Source organism: Leptodactylus fuscus, chromosome 6 (genome assembly GCF_031893055.1).
Source record: "Leptodactylus fuscus isolate aLepFus1 chromosome 6, aLepFus1.hap2, whole genome shotgun sequence".
Lineage (NCBI taxonomy): Eukaryota > Metazoa > Chordata > Amphibia > Anura > Leptodactylidae > Leptodactylus > Leptodactylus fuscus.
Genome location: NC_134270.1, coordinates 59,522,335 through 59,539,160, shown reverse-complemented (window position 1 = coordinate 59,539,160; position 16,826 = coordinate 59,522,335). Strand labels below are relative to the sequence as shown.

The 16,826-nt window shown below is 39.8% G+C and overlaps 1 protein-coding gene across 4 annotated transcripts in view; it reads left to right on the top strand.

Annotated features, from left to right (window-relative positions):
- Nucleotides 1-794: 794 nt before the first annotated feature.
- The window catches only part of PKNOX2 (PBX/knotted 1 homeobox 2), a 306,344-nt gene continuing 290,312 nt past the window's right edge, over nt 795-16,826 (top strand). For all 4 annotated transcript variants that reach the window (XM_075280089.1, XM_075280084.1, XM_075280085.1 and 1 more), the window contains exon 1: nt 795-846. The gene's annotated coding sequence lies outside the window, so the exon portion shown is untranslated. The remainder of the gene's footprint in view (nt 847-16,826) is intronic.

The following is a 16,826-nucleotide window of genomic DNA, read 5'->3' as shown; positions in this document are numbered from 1 at the left end:
AGGGAATCTTTGGAAATACTCCCACCTACGAAACATTTATAGTCTTGTTGTTATGCATATATATAAGAAACATATTAGGGCTAAGGCCCCACATTGCGGAAACGCAGCAGAAAAAAAACCCCTGTGATTTACAGTACCAGCAAAGTGAATGAGATTTTGGGGTTCTTCCTATAGATTTGATAGGGGAAGGAAAAAAAAACATTGCGGGAACCCCCATCATCCCCCTTCCCGAATTTCACTGCTTTTTTTCCTGAGTTTCTTTACATGGGGCCTTAGCCTAAATTTGCTTTGTGCAGTTATTTAGGTTATTTAATATGTATGTGGATAATTTAGATGCTGTTTTATCACCATTTAGTTTTGCACTGTGTATTATATAATATGGAATTGGAGATTTTGTCATACACTTTGCGAAATTTCCACCGGACTCCTCTTGGCATTTACAGTTCACCCCATATATGCACAATTCATACAAATTCTGTGTTACTAATAATTCCCATTGTGAAAATTCGAGAAATCAATGTTGAGTTAAGTATGTTATCCCCTTAAGTATGTTTTGTAATTCTTTCTTAAAGAAGTCCCAATTGCTCCTTTTCTATAGGACCTTCTATCCGGAGTCATTTTTCCAGCTGTCATAACAAGTAGTGGAATGAGGATGAGTGATGAGATCTTTGGGTGTCCACTAGATGGCGCAAATAATCTAGCAATAAACAGGCATCATGTAAAGCCAAAAGCAAAAGAAGTAGGGGGCGTGTGCTCGGACCCCCCTCCAGTGACGTCACAGCCTTTGCTGGGAAGTATAGGCTGTGCTGTCACGCCAGTGTCAGTCTGATGAAGATTGGCACTCAGGTAAGCTGTCATTCATTCTCAATGTCAGGAGCTGCTTTCCAGGCTGCGGGCTGCTGCCGTCGCTGTTGTTGCTTGCAGCCTCTGTGTGTGTGTGTGTGCGCTCTCATTGCAGCGTGCGCCTCTCCCTCTCTCTCTTTTTTTTTTTTTTTTTTTTTTTTTTACAGTCCCATAGCCGGAGCTCTTCATACAGACAGGGCACAGGAGAAGGAGGCGGCAACACAGGGCAACCTTATCTGCTAATGCAATCACTCCTGAACGCCCGGATCTATGCGAGCGCGGATTTCACACCCGAGCCGACACATAGGAATTTCTATCCGTATACATATGCATACATGCACACATATTTACATACATATATTTACATGTACATCTCAATACACTAATGCAGCATACATATTTTATTTACACCCACATATATACATTTCTATACAAATGTATATACAGTACACGTGTATACACAAATAATGTATATATAGATATAGAAGCAAATATTCATATGTATACATACACAAGCTCATGTATTTTAAGACACATTTTAATACTCAAAATGGATATTTTTAATGTTGAAACAAGAAGATTTTTTTAAAAAAATATTTAAATATTTTATTTTTTCATTCATTTTTTCCTATTTTTGCCTTGGGGAGAGGTTTTTATTTTTTATTTTAGATCCATCTGATCATTTTATGGGACTTGGTACCTTTGTAATGACAGAGCGTCAGGAGAGGCTGCACGACTCTGCTATTGTGATTTGGTGTGCTGTGTGTATTGGGGCTTATTCTTGGTATTTCTCGAGATGGATCTTGAAGTTACGGTGCAGATTAGCAGTAACAAATGCCATGCTTGGAGCTGATGTGTGATGCAGGCAGGGGATGTATGTTAATGTCTCTGCATTTAACTGTGCACATCCTTACTCACTGTGGGCTGTAGAGCTCATTATTGGGCTTGTGTTACTACTATTAATAAACCCATTTCGGATTCTAGTAAGACTGAGATGAGGTGTGTGAGGTGTTGAATTATTCAGAGTGTGATGTTTGAATCTCCCCATTTGCATAGATCTACATCCGTGTGTAGAGTGGATTATTGGAAAATGGATGTTTCTCTATATTTGGGGGCCTCTTTGCTTCTGGTCAGGACTTATGCGATGTGTTTGCCTATTTTTTCTCGCCTCAGCTGGACTTTATGCCAGTATTTTTGAGTGAAGGCTTTTACACATTGTTTTGAGAGTCCGGATCGTCTATTGAGGCATTTGGGATCCTGTCATGTTGTTTTAATTAAGTCTGACTAATCCCATACTGAGCGGTTTCAACTTTCCTACTTAAAATGTGCTCGCAGACGCTACAACTTGTATTTTCGTCCTCTTTTTTACAGTTCAGATACAATTTATGGAGCTGATTTATTGCAAATGTGCCATGTTAAGCATGTAAATAATATTTAGATGACAGCCTTTATTTCCTTGCAGTGCTGCAGTTTTATTTATAGACTTACAGGTCAGAAATTGAAGAGGTGCAATTAGTTTAGAATCATTTCATAGAGCGCGGTCACAACCCCTGATATTCTCTGTTTAATTGACAATGATATCGATTCTGTAAGGGGCACTCTTCATTACTGATACAAAACTGATTATAATGATAGGCAGAGGGTGCAGCATTACCAGGTTCTCCAGATGGTCTTGTCGTGTTCAGTATAGGGAAGGACAAATAGAAATTGGCAATTTGCATTTTGGGCTAAAGTAGAAATATTCAATAATAATATTAATACAAGACCAACAAGTGAAGAAGAGCAGTAAAGTGAAGGCCCCCGCGTCCCAGATTGTTGCTCTGCTCAGGGCTGTGAGCAATAAATTATTATCCATAGCAAAGTTTTCTTCCGAGAACCCACTGAGCGCCAATAACAGCCATTTTTTTGTTATATAGAGGTTTTAATTTGCGATAATACACAGAGTAAACGGCATGCATTTGCATTCTACAGATGGGTAGTGTGGTAATCATTTTTCCCGAGGATTTTAATTGTAGCAATTAAGAAGGAAGGAAACAGTGTTGTGTAGCTGTGGACTTGGCTACATCTGCTGTTGTTTGCGAGGGGGGTTGTGGAGATCTAGATGGTTCTGTTCTGGTACAGAATAATATGATACCTTCTCCTCCTCTAGCTAATATGTAGGAGCAGAGGGGAAAAACTTTTCCAAACTTTTCCTTGTTTATCAGTTTGCATTGGGACTCTGAGTGCTTTATCTGCAGGCTACATGGGTGGCATTTTGTAGGATTACTGTGCCACCGATACGCCAATGAGGCTAATGAGTTGGAATAATACATTATACAAAGCTGCCTTACGTGTCATTGAGCGTGGCTGCAGTATTTAGCTTCATGCCATCACACATAAAGTAAATGACAAAGTTCAGGAAAGCTGCAGGGATTTAACTTACTAGTGTAAAGTAATGTGTGTATTGTGGACTAGAAATATAAATCACTTAGTCCATGATGACAATCTTCAGAAAGTTAGGGAAGGGCTTTGTCATTCTACATTTATAGGGTTGCATTGGGTAAGACTAGTACATGAGTTTTGTGAAATATCAGATGTAAGGTTGGTTATCCTATTATTTTTGGTGTAGAGTTTTTTTTTTATGTCATCCATCCTGAAGTATAACTTTGTAAATCTTGAGCATGTGGGGGTTGCTGGAACCTTAAATTTAAGCGGGAGAGAAGATGGAGGGTCCTTATGCGAGCAGCTCTAAATCTTTGCTCTCAAACTTGCAGCTCTCCAACTTTCTTTCAGCTACAAGTCTCAGCATATTCTGAAGGCTGCAGACTGTCAGGGCATACTAGATCTTATAGCTTCACAAGCGCTGGAGAACCACAAAAGCCGGCTGTAAAGTACTGAAGGCTGGCTTGTGTTTTATACTTTTAGTTTTTCCCCACATAAATGGCAGCAACCAGTAGGTAAATGCAGTACAAGTACGCAATAAAATGTTTAATCCAATAAGAATCTTAATACAACTGGATGATAAGTGTGCAAATATTTAAAAAAGGGCAAAATGATATTAAAAGTGTATTGGAATATTGCATATTATAGACCAAAGCATGCCGTGGCTTTCCATTTGCTTGGGAACTACAAGGCCCATCCTTCCCTACCAGGTAGGAGCGACACTAGCTCTCTATACCTAATAATGACAGGTAGTACAAAGCTCACAAAGCAAAATACCGTAAAAGACAATCTGGGTGAATATTTTCACAGACTATGTGCAGATGTGTGAATGCGAATTAAAGATTTAGAAGTACTGGTTGCCAATTCTTGTATACATGTAGTTATTGCATTTTAATGAATGCGTGCGTTTCAAAGTAATATTGTAAACTCTAGATCTAAAAGCTTTGCCTAAGTTTATTACAGACATGGTGGGGATTTCTCTTTATAGAATAATGTACTACTTTTTAAGACTTCGGTGCAGTTGCTGGAGATCAACCATCGGGTGTGGGTGCAGTCAGGTCACAAAGTATACCCTGGGATTTAGTCATTGCTGTTATTAATATAAGGAGCGTACGAGGATCTGTAAAACGATACCACTCGGCTGGACTTCCAGGTCCCTGCATCACCTTGACTTGAAAATTACATCAGTTAAAAGTCACTCCAAAGTTCTGGAATAATGTTATTAAAAAAAAAAGTAAAAAAATATTGAAACTTATATCTCTTCAAGTAATATATGGTTGCTATGGCTATATGAAAGCAAATCCACTATTCATGTTATCCATCAGAAATCAAGGGCATAAAGAATAAAATATAGGTTGCAGTATGTGGGCGACAGCAAAATGTTACACATTCCTTTTAGCTTTTTAGGGATTGAAAGGATTGCCAGTGGAGTGGAGCACAAAGGGTTACAGGCCATTATTCTTTCCTCTGGGCCTGCTATTTCTTTGTGTGTAATCCTTGCTCTATTTCCAGGACTCGGATAGTCTAGCATCTTAGAAATGAGAGGAATGAGAGCAGTGATCTAGTCTCCCGGGTGCAGTTCCTGCCGTATAGAGGCACAATATGACCGCTTGTCGCTGACTATTCAGCCGCCGTTGGCAATCAAAACTAAACCAGCACAAATCATTAAACCAAAGCAGAAGCTTATTACACGAATTTACCAGGCACCCCTCCTATCCTGTATAGCTATGTCCTCAATTATGGGAATATTTACTATGCAACACAACAAGGACTCAGCTCTGGTATGAGACTGGAACTGTAGGGATATTATAAATTAGATTTTTTTTTAGAAATAGATTTTCATCATCTATGTGTAAACCTAGAGACAAATATAAATGAAATATATGTCAAACCACAAACACAGATGGGGAAAGAGCTGCAAGAAAAACTTTCTTCACTCAGATGAACGTACACCTCAATCCATAATCTTAAATCCCCACCATCACCACCTAATTCGTGGAGGTCCAAGAAGTAGATATTTGCAGACTCCTTTCAAGGATTTTGTTTTACTGTGATGTGGAGATAAAATATAAAGAGATTTCACCCCCTAGCTAAGTGTTTGCTGCAAAGGACTAGAGTCAAAAACTTAAAGAGACATCTACTGATATACCGGGCTCCATATTGCTTTGGCCCTACAAACAGCAGCCTAGTTCTCAGTTTCCTGGATCCTTGTGAGAATGAGGGCAGGAGGAAGGATTTGGATGAAAACCTCTTGCAGAGAACAGGGGTCACTCTCTAGAGCTCCAAGGTCCTATTTGTCTTAGGCCCCTAGTGTCAATGCTACATAATAGTCGCAACGTGCACCTCTGTGACAGGTTCACTTTACGGTCATGGATAAAAAAATAAACATTATAAACTAGGGCTGGGCAATTATTTGGATTAATTAATTTACACAATTCTGATTTTTTATCAACATCGTGAAATTGATATTTGTCTCAGAGTCTACTATACAGGGTTTCTCCTCTCGCCGCAAACTATGGTCATCCTTTTCTCTGATGTAGTCAATAGTTGGGAGTAGGACAAGGAAGCCTGCACTAGATATATATGACTCCTTCTCCCTATATGGTGGTCTCTCCCCAAGGAGTGACGATACCCCCCTTACTCCTTCTCCCTGTGGCAGCCCGCTTAACTTTTTTAGTTTGTTTTTAGCAAAAACATAAAAATTTATATTAAAATCAAGAATCGGCCATAAGCGTGAATAACATTGAAATTTAAACCTCTATTATGTGGTGGCTGACTCAAAAGATTAAACTAGTGCGGAGACAGAAGGTTTATCTGACTAAACAAAATATTGAGTTCACATAAGAAATTACATTTCAGAGAACTGCAGTGTTTAAAAGAGAATGTGATCGTGACTAAGAAAGGAACGCTAAGGTATATACATTTGGTAATTGCTGAGTGAATGATGGGAGATAAGGTGGGTATGAGCCACGTCCTACCTAGTAACTGACCTAATAACACCCTTTCCACGCACAAGCAGATGCTCAAATATGGTAGGAAGACCTCCATAAACAAAAAGTATGGTGGAGAATTTAGGAAGAATTCCTACACCAGGACATGGAATGAGGCACCCCTGAATTAAGAGGTTCGTTGCTACTTATAGTCCTGGTGCTTTCCTGTGTACCAGAATTGAAATCTATACCAGTCAGGAACTGGCTATTATTTTCCTATGTAAGGGGGCGTTCCTCCTGTGTACTCCCTGTCTGCCCGCCATGTTTCTCTCCTAATCCACGGAGAAACTGCATGTCAATTATACCTACGGAAACGCCAACGGTTTCCCTATGGGTATAACTGAAGCAGAAAGTCCGTAGCGGAAAACTCTGTGGACTTTCTGTGAAAAGCGCTGCAGGAAAAACAACAATGTGTTTTCGCCACAGTTTTTCCCACAGCACCTTTTGGCTGTAGCCTGCTACGTGGAGTCTTAGCCTAAAACTGGTTTATTTAAAAAGATTATGTATAATATGGTCACCCAATCATTTTACATAGAATACTGCATATGTCCTGCAGTGATATCACAGAGATTCATCGAGGGCTAGAAAAGTTGAAACCTCACTGAACAACTGACGAGTCTCATCCTAACCCCAGAAGTGACAATCCCTTTAAATCATTTGTCTGACACACAGAGTGATGTACAGTTAATGCATAAGGAAGTATTAGTCAGATATAATCAGATCCACCTAGCAGTCATCCCACATTACACATTCATTATGCCAGCTGCTATAGTTTGTCTAGTCTGCAGAATGTAAATTGTAAGATAATAAAACAATTATCATGTATTTACACCAAAACATTTAATAAGTAAAACAACTGATGACTCCCAAATCATTACATAGAATTGTGCAAGACTATAAGGAAACATTTCCGTATCACCATCCACCTCACTGTTATGAGAAAATACTCAGTTTTACCTGTAACAGCACACACCCAATGACCAGGGGCGTAAATTGAAGGGATGCTGAGATCAGTACTATAAATGATACCTTATATTTGGGGGACCAAGAACTTCATGCCTGTTATTTTCCATAATATCAGATCAGGAAAGCATTAGTTGCAATGTTCACATTATGTGTTCTTGCCCTTACTAATACAGCCTCAAGCTCTGAAGCATAATGTAGGGTTTGAGGCCCATATATATATATATATTTAGAAGCATTTCTTTGCATCTAAATTACATAAAACAAACTTCTATCTTTCTATTGTAGCATCTGCATTTCTGTGTCTGATGTAACAGATCCATCGAAATCTATATAGTTACCGTCTGTCCCAATGGCCCAGTTAGTAAAGTTATCGGCCTACAGCCAGGGCAGGGGACAGAGATGTGCTGGAGAGGTCAGATTTTCTGCTGCAATTTCCACAGTATAAACGTGAATGAATTAATTACTAGAAACATTGGAAAGGCAACAACCCGCCAATGTCACACATCAACATCCCTTTCAATTGTCAAAAATTTGCATCTCATATACTTTAAACTCACAACTTTTTATCTCTATGCTGAGCCTCTTTCAAGGCATGTTCACATGTGGACTGTGAATAAGGCATTGAATATTTGCTGATTAAATCTGTGTGCTCAGGATAGGCCATCAATCTTAGATCTGTGGGGATCTGACACCCAGGACCCTCGCTGAACATCAGCACTGGTAGTGGCGAGTGTGGGTACTGCAGCACTGTCTCATAGACTTCACTGGGGCAGAGCTGTAGTACCTACACTCACTGTTACAGTTCATACTGCGAGTGAGCAGTGCGGCTCTCCCATGCTGCCTCTGTACCAGTGATCTTGTTTTTGTGACTACCATTAATGTGAACATGCTGCAGTTATGCCACAATGTGGCGCCTCTTTTAGACTGGCTAGACATGTGGATGCTCAGAAAAAGGTAGCGTGGCTTAAATGCGCCATGGAAAACCAACATATTCTAAAATTCTGTCTCAAAGTAAGCAAACAAAAAGGTGCTATAAATTCAGACTAGACAGTTTAAAGATACACCAAATTGCTTGGCTAAGTTTACCCTGTCGAACTATTAGTAAATCTGGCCATTATTCGTTGGGATTTTTCAGTCTTCTATTCCCCACTAACTCCATAGAAGATAATATAAGCTCTGAAAACTGCAATTGCTATACTCATAAAAGCAGTTTTAGGCTAAGGCCCCACGTAGCGGGTCGGAGCAAAAAAAGCGATGAGGTAAAAATGCGGCGGCAACGCAACATGGTTCTTCTCGCAGCTCTTTTCACAGAAAGCCCACAGAGGTTTCCTATGTGAACTTTCTGCTTCCCTTATACCTAGGGAACCACCATTGATGGTTTTGGAAATCCCAGTGTCTCTAAAACTGTTTCTTTAACTAATTTTAGCTAGTATATGGTGGTAACATTCATTTCTCTGTGGAGTTGTACCAAAATGCAAAGTATGAACTGAGCCTAAAAGGATTACCTGATTATCTTACATTAATGTAGCATCCAGGTGTAATTAAGAATTTATCTATTCAGTGCAGAATTCTTCAAATGGTTAATAATTAAAGACATAAATTTAGAAAGTTTCAGAACTTTTCATTATACAGAAGTTAAGGGGGCTGTCCAGCCTTTTTTTCGGCCAATCTGCCATTACAACCATCCGTGGCCCAGCAAGTATTGTATACAGGACCTATTAGTTATATGGTAATATGACATGTGCACAATACTTACTGGATCGGTCCTTTGCCTTGTAAACTGCCCCATCCCATGAAGCAGTTGCTCTCCAGCTTGCTGTCGGATAAGGGAAGAGAGGCACTGAATAAATATGGAGACTCCTTTAACAATGTTAAAAAAAAGGCAAAATTAAACCAATAGTGTAATAGGATGTATCTAATGATCCTTGACCTTGACCTCTCCTTAATTCTACTAATTTTCCCACTGATTTTATTGACCGGACCAGACTCTTGCGCCTATGGTTTGCTTAGGACTTGACATTGCCAGATACTTTTGATACTCTTTTGCAATGGTGGTAAAAATCAGCCAATGATAGGGTATGCTGTAGTATCTGTTACTGGTTTACACTTCATACTGTTGTGCTATAGAATGTGGAAAATCGTGCAAATGATATCTTGCAACAAATACACCAGCCTTAGAGCAATGCACAAGAAATAAAATAATAAGATGGAGTTGCAGGGACTTATATGTCGTGCTCTGTTGGCTGCCATATTTTCCATGTACAGATCAACTAGTGGCACACAGGGGTACAGCAGCGTCCTGTTTACCGAATTTCCATTAAAATTGTGTACAAAACAAGACATAACAGAGCCATGTGCTGCGTCCTACTGAGCTCTATATTCATTACCAATATAATAAAGTTTTCCGTATTCATTTTCCCAACGGTACCAGACAAGGCTGAACTAAATAACCAATAAACACCTCATCCTGATACCTCATTTATTTATATAATGCAATGTCAACATTAATTGTTCGGAATGAGACGTTCATTACAACACCATGCATCACTTGCCCCCTATTAATCCTGGCAGGTTAATGTGCGGTATTATAGAATAGGTATCCTTGTACTCAGATATATTTAGATTTCGGCACAGGGCAACTGGAAACAAATTCAAAGAAAATCTATTTGTCGCATTGCTTTATTTCATTAAGTTTTCAGTTGTTTCTAAAGCGATCGTCTTGTGTGCCCGGGCCGCGGCTCTCACCACATGTCATAAACATTTTAAGCTGCGGTTACACAGAAACAGCTCAGTGCTCGGCCAAGATGTGTTTCATTAGCTTCAGCAGACTCCTGTGCGCTCGGTAGCGTTATATATTGCAGGAAAACACTGAGTAAATCTATGCTGAAATGCAAATTATAGTGTTTTTTATGAAGGAAATTAAGTGGTGTTTTCAGCTCCAGTTGCCATTCGGAGGCCAGCTGTAATAATTTAGAGTTTTATTTTCGTGGCCAGCGCGGGGTTACGCATTTTTCTCAGATTAACTGCACCGTCTGCATTGCTATTAATGTTTCAATCCAATGACAAGTTTACGCTTTAATGGTTTTACTTTAGAAGGTAAATAATGGCAGCGGTAATGAATCCGAATGGACGGTAAAGGAGGTGATCTTGTAACCTCGCCATATCGTGATTGAAAAATTGTAACTAATTATTTATTTTTTTTGCGGTTGTTTAAACTATGGCATCTGTACCCCATCAATAAAATATCAATGAAACGCTTTTCTCGGTGTGATATTGATTTGGAATCCTTGTTTGTTCAACTCTTGTGTCCCTACAGCAGGAGCTGGGTGAAGTTCAGATCACACTGAGGGGAAGTATTGAAAAACCTAGTAAGAGCCGAGGTTAGAGTATTGAGAGTCACATATGCTCCACTGCTGGAGTCCCCTACATGTGCAATTGCCCAGTCAATACCTTATTACCCGTCTGCCTGGTCATAATTTCCTAATTTAGATGATATGAAACTAGACTGCAAAATTGACACAAAAGCTACTATGTAAGATTTTTTGGTAGGTAACAATATTTTAAAATAACATTATATGAGTAATTTTAATAGTAGGTCCACAGCTCTTAGGCCCGGTTCACATCTGCGTTCGGTATTCCGTTCGGGGAGTCCGCATGAACAGAACACCGAACGCATTGACAAATGGGGAGCTTATGAAAGCACATGGATCCCATAGACTATAATGGGGTCCATGTGTTTTCCGCACAGTGTTCGCATGGAACATGCGGAGATAAAAGTACTTCATGAACTTCTTTTCTCTCAGCATGACTCGTCTGGAGACCACGCGGAAAACACACAATCCCCATTACAGCCAAAAAAACGCTGTAGAATAGAACGCGGCAAAAACGCATCATGTTTTTTTCCACAGCTTTAGTCACAGAATCTGCAGTTTTCCTCTACGGACTTTCTGTGCTATTATAGCTATACGGATAATGCTAGCATTTCTGTAAGTGTAATTAACATGCTATGATTTTCCATTATAGATTTTTTTCTGCATTGGCCAGAATACCATCCACTTTACACATAATATAAAACGCTGTGTATTCACAATATGGGGACCCAGCCTAAGTGTGATTCTCCATTTTAATCTCAATTTTCATGTTTTTCCTTAATGGGAATCTGTCAGCAGGAAAATCAATATCAAACTAATAGCAGTACCTTGTAGGGAGGCTTCTACACTTTCCAAAAATGCCTTTCTTATTCTGTATTGCAGCTCCATTTTCATGAAAATCGGCATTTTATTTTTATGCAATTAGCTGAAATTGGCATTAGGGGTATTTCTTCTCCTGGTGTGGCTTCACTCACTGCTCTAGATAACTGACCCCAACGCTGAGGCTCCACATTGCGCAAAACAGCATTTTTTGTTGTTGCAGATTTTGTATTTTAAGCCAAAGCTAGGAGTGGAATCAACAAAAGGTAGAAGTATAAGTATTTTCTATATATTTCCCATTCCTCTTGTAGCCATATTTTGGGGTTTAGTTCCAAAAAAAACGCAACAAAATCTGCAACAAAAAAAGCTGCATTTCCGCAACGTGGGCCCTCAGCCTTACTGCATAAAAAGTGTGACAAAGTCAAAGATGTCACTCTGGCAGTGGGGTAAGAGCTTGGTGGCAGTTAGGGGCAAATATCTAGAGCAGTGAATGAAGCCCCAGAAACTTACACAGAGAGGTGTAAAATAATTTGCAGGCTGCACTGGTTTGGGGACTTTGCTCTGCTGTTACTTAATATGCAGTACTGTAAAGCTAGATCCTGGGGACTTGTCACAATTCTTTCAAATAGTGAATTTATTGAATTAATTTGATTAATTGCACAGATCTATCTTGAATTAATTAAAAAAAACAGATGAATTATCAGCTCACTGAGGGATCAGTTTATATGCCGCTCATAGAAGTCTCAGGGGAATGGATTAAGGAGGATTGGGCTGCTAGAGTAAGCGAGAGAAGCAGAAAGACGCCTCTGCAGCACGTTAAAAACTTTCTATCTTTTCCCAGTGCTCAACTTACAGCTACACTGCTCAATACTGCTCTATAATGTTCTTCATGCTGCTACAGCTTAGGATGACGTGCTTTAAATAGATAGGGAAGCACTTCTTCACTTTTGTGCATAGGCATGGCTACACTCCACTCACAAGCTTAAGGACAACTGGCAATTGTAGATAGAGCCTGCAGAGGAGAAAAGTAAAAAAAATACCATATACAAGTGGGATTACTCCTCAAATAACAGTTTATTCTGAAAAGTCACATAAAACAACAGATACTGTACAATTCAAATAACAATTTTAAAAGTGAATTTCAGAATTTCAGAACGTTAATGCCGGGACCATAAAGCCATGTACAGTACTGTGTAAATTGGATGGGGGTTAAGTGCTGGTGGAATACCAGTGTAGAAAGTGAATACATAGTAGTGTAGGGACTCCTCTGAGTCTAATGCTTGTTATCTGCCCTAACTCATCCAGAATTATTACAATGGGGAAAAACTGTTTGCTTTTGGGTTAAGGCCCGACATTGCGGAAAAGCAACCTTTTTGTTGCAGATTTTGCGGCATTTTTTTAAAATAGTCATATCCAGGAGTAGATTGAGCATAAGGTAGAAATATAAGTGCTTCCTATATATTCCCCATTCCTTTTGTACCCATTCGTGCAGCAAGTTCTGCAAGTAAAAAGTTGCATTTCTGCAATGTGGTGTTGCAAAAAAATAAAAAAAATGCTGTGGAAAAGACCTGCATTGCATTTTTTCCCGCAGCAGTTTTCACAGAAAGTCTGCAGAGTTTTCCTCTGCGGACTTTCTGCTGTCAGGCAGGTTTGCAACGTGGACATAAACGCCATAGCATTTTACAGTGCAAGCAAAGGGGATGGGATTCATGCGAATCTCATGCCCACTTTGCGGAAAAAAACGCAGTGCAGATACGCTGCGATTTGCAAAGCAATTGCGGCTTTGCAAATCGCAGCATGTCAATTACATCTACGGAAAAGCCAGCAGCTTTTCCGTAGATATAATGGGAAGAGAAAGTTTGCAGAGGAAAACTCCGTGAACTTTCTCTTCAAAGCACTGTGGAAAGAACCGCAATGCGATCACGCAGTGGTTCTTTCCGCAACGCTTTAGCGCTGCGATTACGGCCCGTGGGGCCTTAGCCTTAAGGAGAATTTCAAGTCATTTTAGGAATATTTCCAAAAGACTACGAGGTGCCAGTCCTAACTATTAAGCTCCCTTTTTTGCTTTCCTTTGATGTTCTGTACAAACTAAACGATAAATTAAAGTGAAATTGCTCAGGAACTGCATGAAGAACACCACATTCCTACACCCATCAAAACTTATTGCTCTGTAGTCAGTTTTGCAGCATTCACTCATACAGTCCTATGAAAGGTATCCCTGTTATAGACCATTGATATAAAGGGGCAGCAATTACTTTCATTAACCCCATAAGCAGCTTAATGTTTCCAGGGGTGAAGCAACAGCAAAACCAACTGCAGCTCTGATGATTTAAAAATTTACATAAAGACTTTCCTTTGCAACGTAGCTAGAAACTACACAGTTTTATAAGTTGTGTTTAGACATAAATGTAAATCCTACTATTTTGTCAATTTGCTCTCAGTAATACTTCCCCCATTGAGACACATCATCATGGCACTGAAAAGCCGAGATTGCAGACATGATTTATGTTACTATGAAATATGCATTATTTCCGTTTTCATGTAAATTTACTTTTAAGCTGAATTAAACAAGCTAAACATTCCAAGATTACTCCCATCATTTGCTGTGATTTCATGTAAGATTAAATATGTGGTTGTATAACATATCATATCATTCTGACTTTACACATTCTGGACAATAACACGCACTAAAATATAAGGTTTGAAGTAAATGTATATGGTCGTACTGGCTCTTAAATACAGTTATTAGGATGGCTTTGCTTTCAGATGATTTTTACCTACAGGTATTAAGCCGAAATGTTTTATGTTATGAGCCAGTTATGGTGAATAAGACATGATGAAACTTCGCAAAACGTTCATTTAAATATTGTAAACTGCATAAATAGCAATTGTACAAATTATAGCAAAGAACTCCTTTAATACATTACAATTCTTACAATTTCTTGCAGATTGTATCATTTATTATGAGATCAGTCCCACTATTGTTCCTGCAACACCCTCTTGTGTTAGGGTAGGCCATAGAAAAAGATTATATGAAAGTCATACATTATATTGTGTCCACTGCAGGGTCTGAGGGGGTTGTTATATGACAAACAAGGGTTCATAGGATCCAAAGATACTTCCTCTTCGGACCCTGTACTAGACATAATACAATGCTTACGTTATTTCTTACAATATTCCTTTAGCCTTTTACTTTGCGGTAAATATAGTCCTTCATTTTCAACTTTATGAATGACAGATGACTATTGTGTAGTCTCTCACTGTCCACTGCATTTATTAGTAATGATAATGTACAAGTATTTATCCTCCATAATATCAGAGTTTAGTGGTGTTGCCTTACATAAACACGTCATCCTGACCTTGGCATTCCAAGCTTCCAGGGCCAAGGAAAGCACATCTTAGAAAAGAGCCAATTCTGCTTTGTGTCTGCGGGAGAACTTACACAGACTGAGGTTTAAAATAACTTGCGGGCTCCTCTGGTTTGGGGATTGTGCTGTGCTGTTACTTAATATGCGGTACTGTAATGTTAGATCCTGGGGACTTGTAAAGAAGGGAACTGCACAGAGCAGCGCTTTCCTGCAATGTCACCTGCTCCTATGAATACCTAGATACTGTATTATCTCCACACTCAACAATTACTACCAGAGCAATGACTTTACAGCTTCATGGCCAAGCGGGGTAAAACAAAGATAACAAAAACCAAAATTATGGATGAGTGACCTTTCTCCCCCTTCACCTCTAACCTCAAACCGGTTTTAATGGTTTTTGAGCTCGTATATAGATATACAAGTTTTCGATAGCAGCTACATGGGTGACATTGTTACATGAAGGGTTACACTGAATATTTGGTCAATTTTTCAGTGAATGTGGCAATAGACTGAAGGGACAACATGACCAAAATGGGGGTATTCACACTTGCACCTTTGTCCACCCATGGGGTTTCCGTCCTAAGCCCTGGAGAAACTGGACAGGGGACGGCTTGCCAGCGGTCAGTTTTAAAAGCCATTAATTTGAATGGATGCCTCTCCGCGGTGAAACGTTTTTTTGGTTTTTTTTGCATGGACATAAAGTTGGACATGTAGGACTTTGTGTCCGTGCAAAAAAAAACGGTTTCATGGCAGACAGGCCGCATACGGACACCGGCAGTTTGCTTTAAAATCCATTCAAATTAATGGGTTTTAAAACTGACCGCCGGGAAGCCGTCCCCTGGCCAGACACGGGCGCAAGTGTGAACACTGCATATCATTGTTTCAATGTTATACTTCTCCACATAGACATAAATCATACCACTCCATTGTTTCCAATAGGAGCCCAGGAGATACCTGAAATACAGTAATGTAAACTCCCCCATTTTCCTGATCGGTGGGAGTCTGAGTGGTCTTACCCCCACCAATCTTCAAGATAACTTGTTAAGATGGTAATATCCCTTTAATTCACCTATACTACTATTGTAAATGCTTATAAGTCAGACATTTTCAGCAGCCAGATCTCCAGCAAACAGCTGTGTACTGAGTGTAGAAATAACAGCAGATTTCCTAAACAAGCTACGCCCCTATACTTCAGTGCCGTAGAACAAAACATATTGATATAAATCTCAAATTAACATTAAAGTTTTCCAAAATAAAATGTATAAGTAAGAAAGGCTTTTCTAAAATATGTTATATTGCAGGCCCAAGGAAATTACTTAGTCGAAAAGCCTACAAATATCCCCTCTTTAGTCCAAGTTAATAAAGAAAAATGACATGGTCATCTTAGGGCCCACGGACCACAGGGCTAAGGCGGTCTTTTACAGCCCAGGTATAAGTTAGAGAATGCAAGCCGGCTGGCTGTATAAGCCAGCTGGATATTGAGCGGCCGTGTGCCCAGGGGTCCCCCCCCCTTCCCCTCAAAGGGCTTTCCATTCATTGGTGGCCCGGGGAGTGGGGCGGGGCCACTCACAGGCTTATCCAGGGCAGCGCTGGGCGGGGAAGTTCCTTTTGGATACCTGACAAAGCAACCCCACCCATTCAAAGGTAACTTGGTCCGTATTTATGTGAAGATCACACATAAAGGGGTTTGGTGGAGGAGAAGGGGTTTTTGGTCCAGAAGTGCTCAAATACGGCCGGTCACAGTTCCGTGACTGCACAACAGGTGGTGCTGAGATGTAGACAGAGAGGAGGTCACTATGGAGGCAGCTGCCTATAAGCAAATTGTGGGGCATCTTAAAACACCCATTTGTTTTCTTTGCTGCAATCTATTTAGGAATTTTGGATATTTCTATATTAAACGGATTCATCCTAAGACTTTGTTTTTCATCACTAAAAGGCAGGGTCGGACTGGGGTGTCTAGGGCCCACCAGTGGAATTGTTTCTAGGGGCCCACCACCAGGACCCTGCAGACCAGCGATACCGAGACAGGGCAGCTAAAGGTAATACCA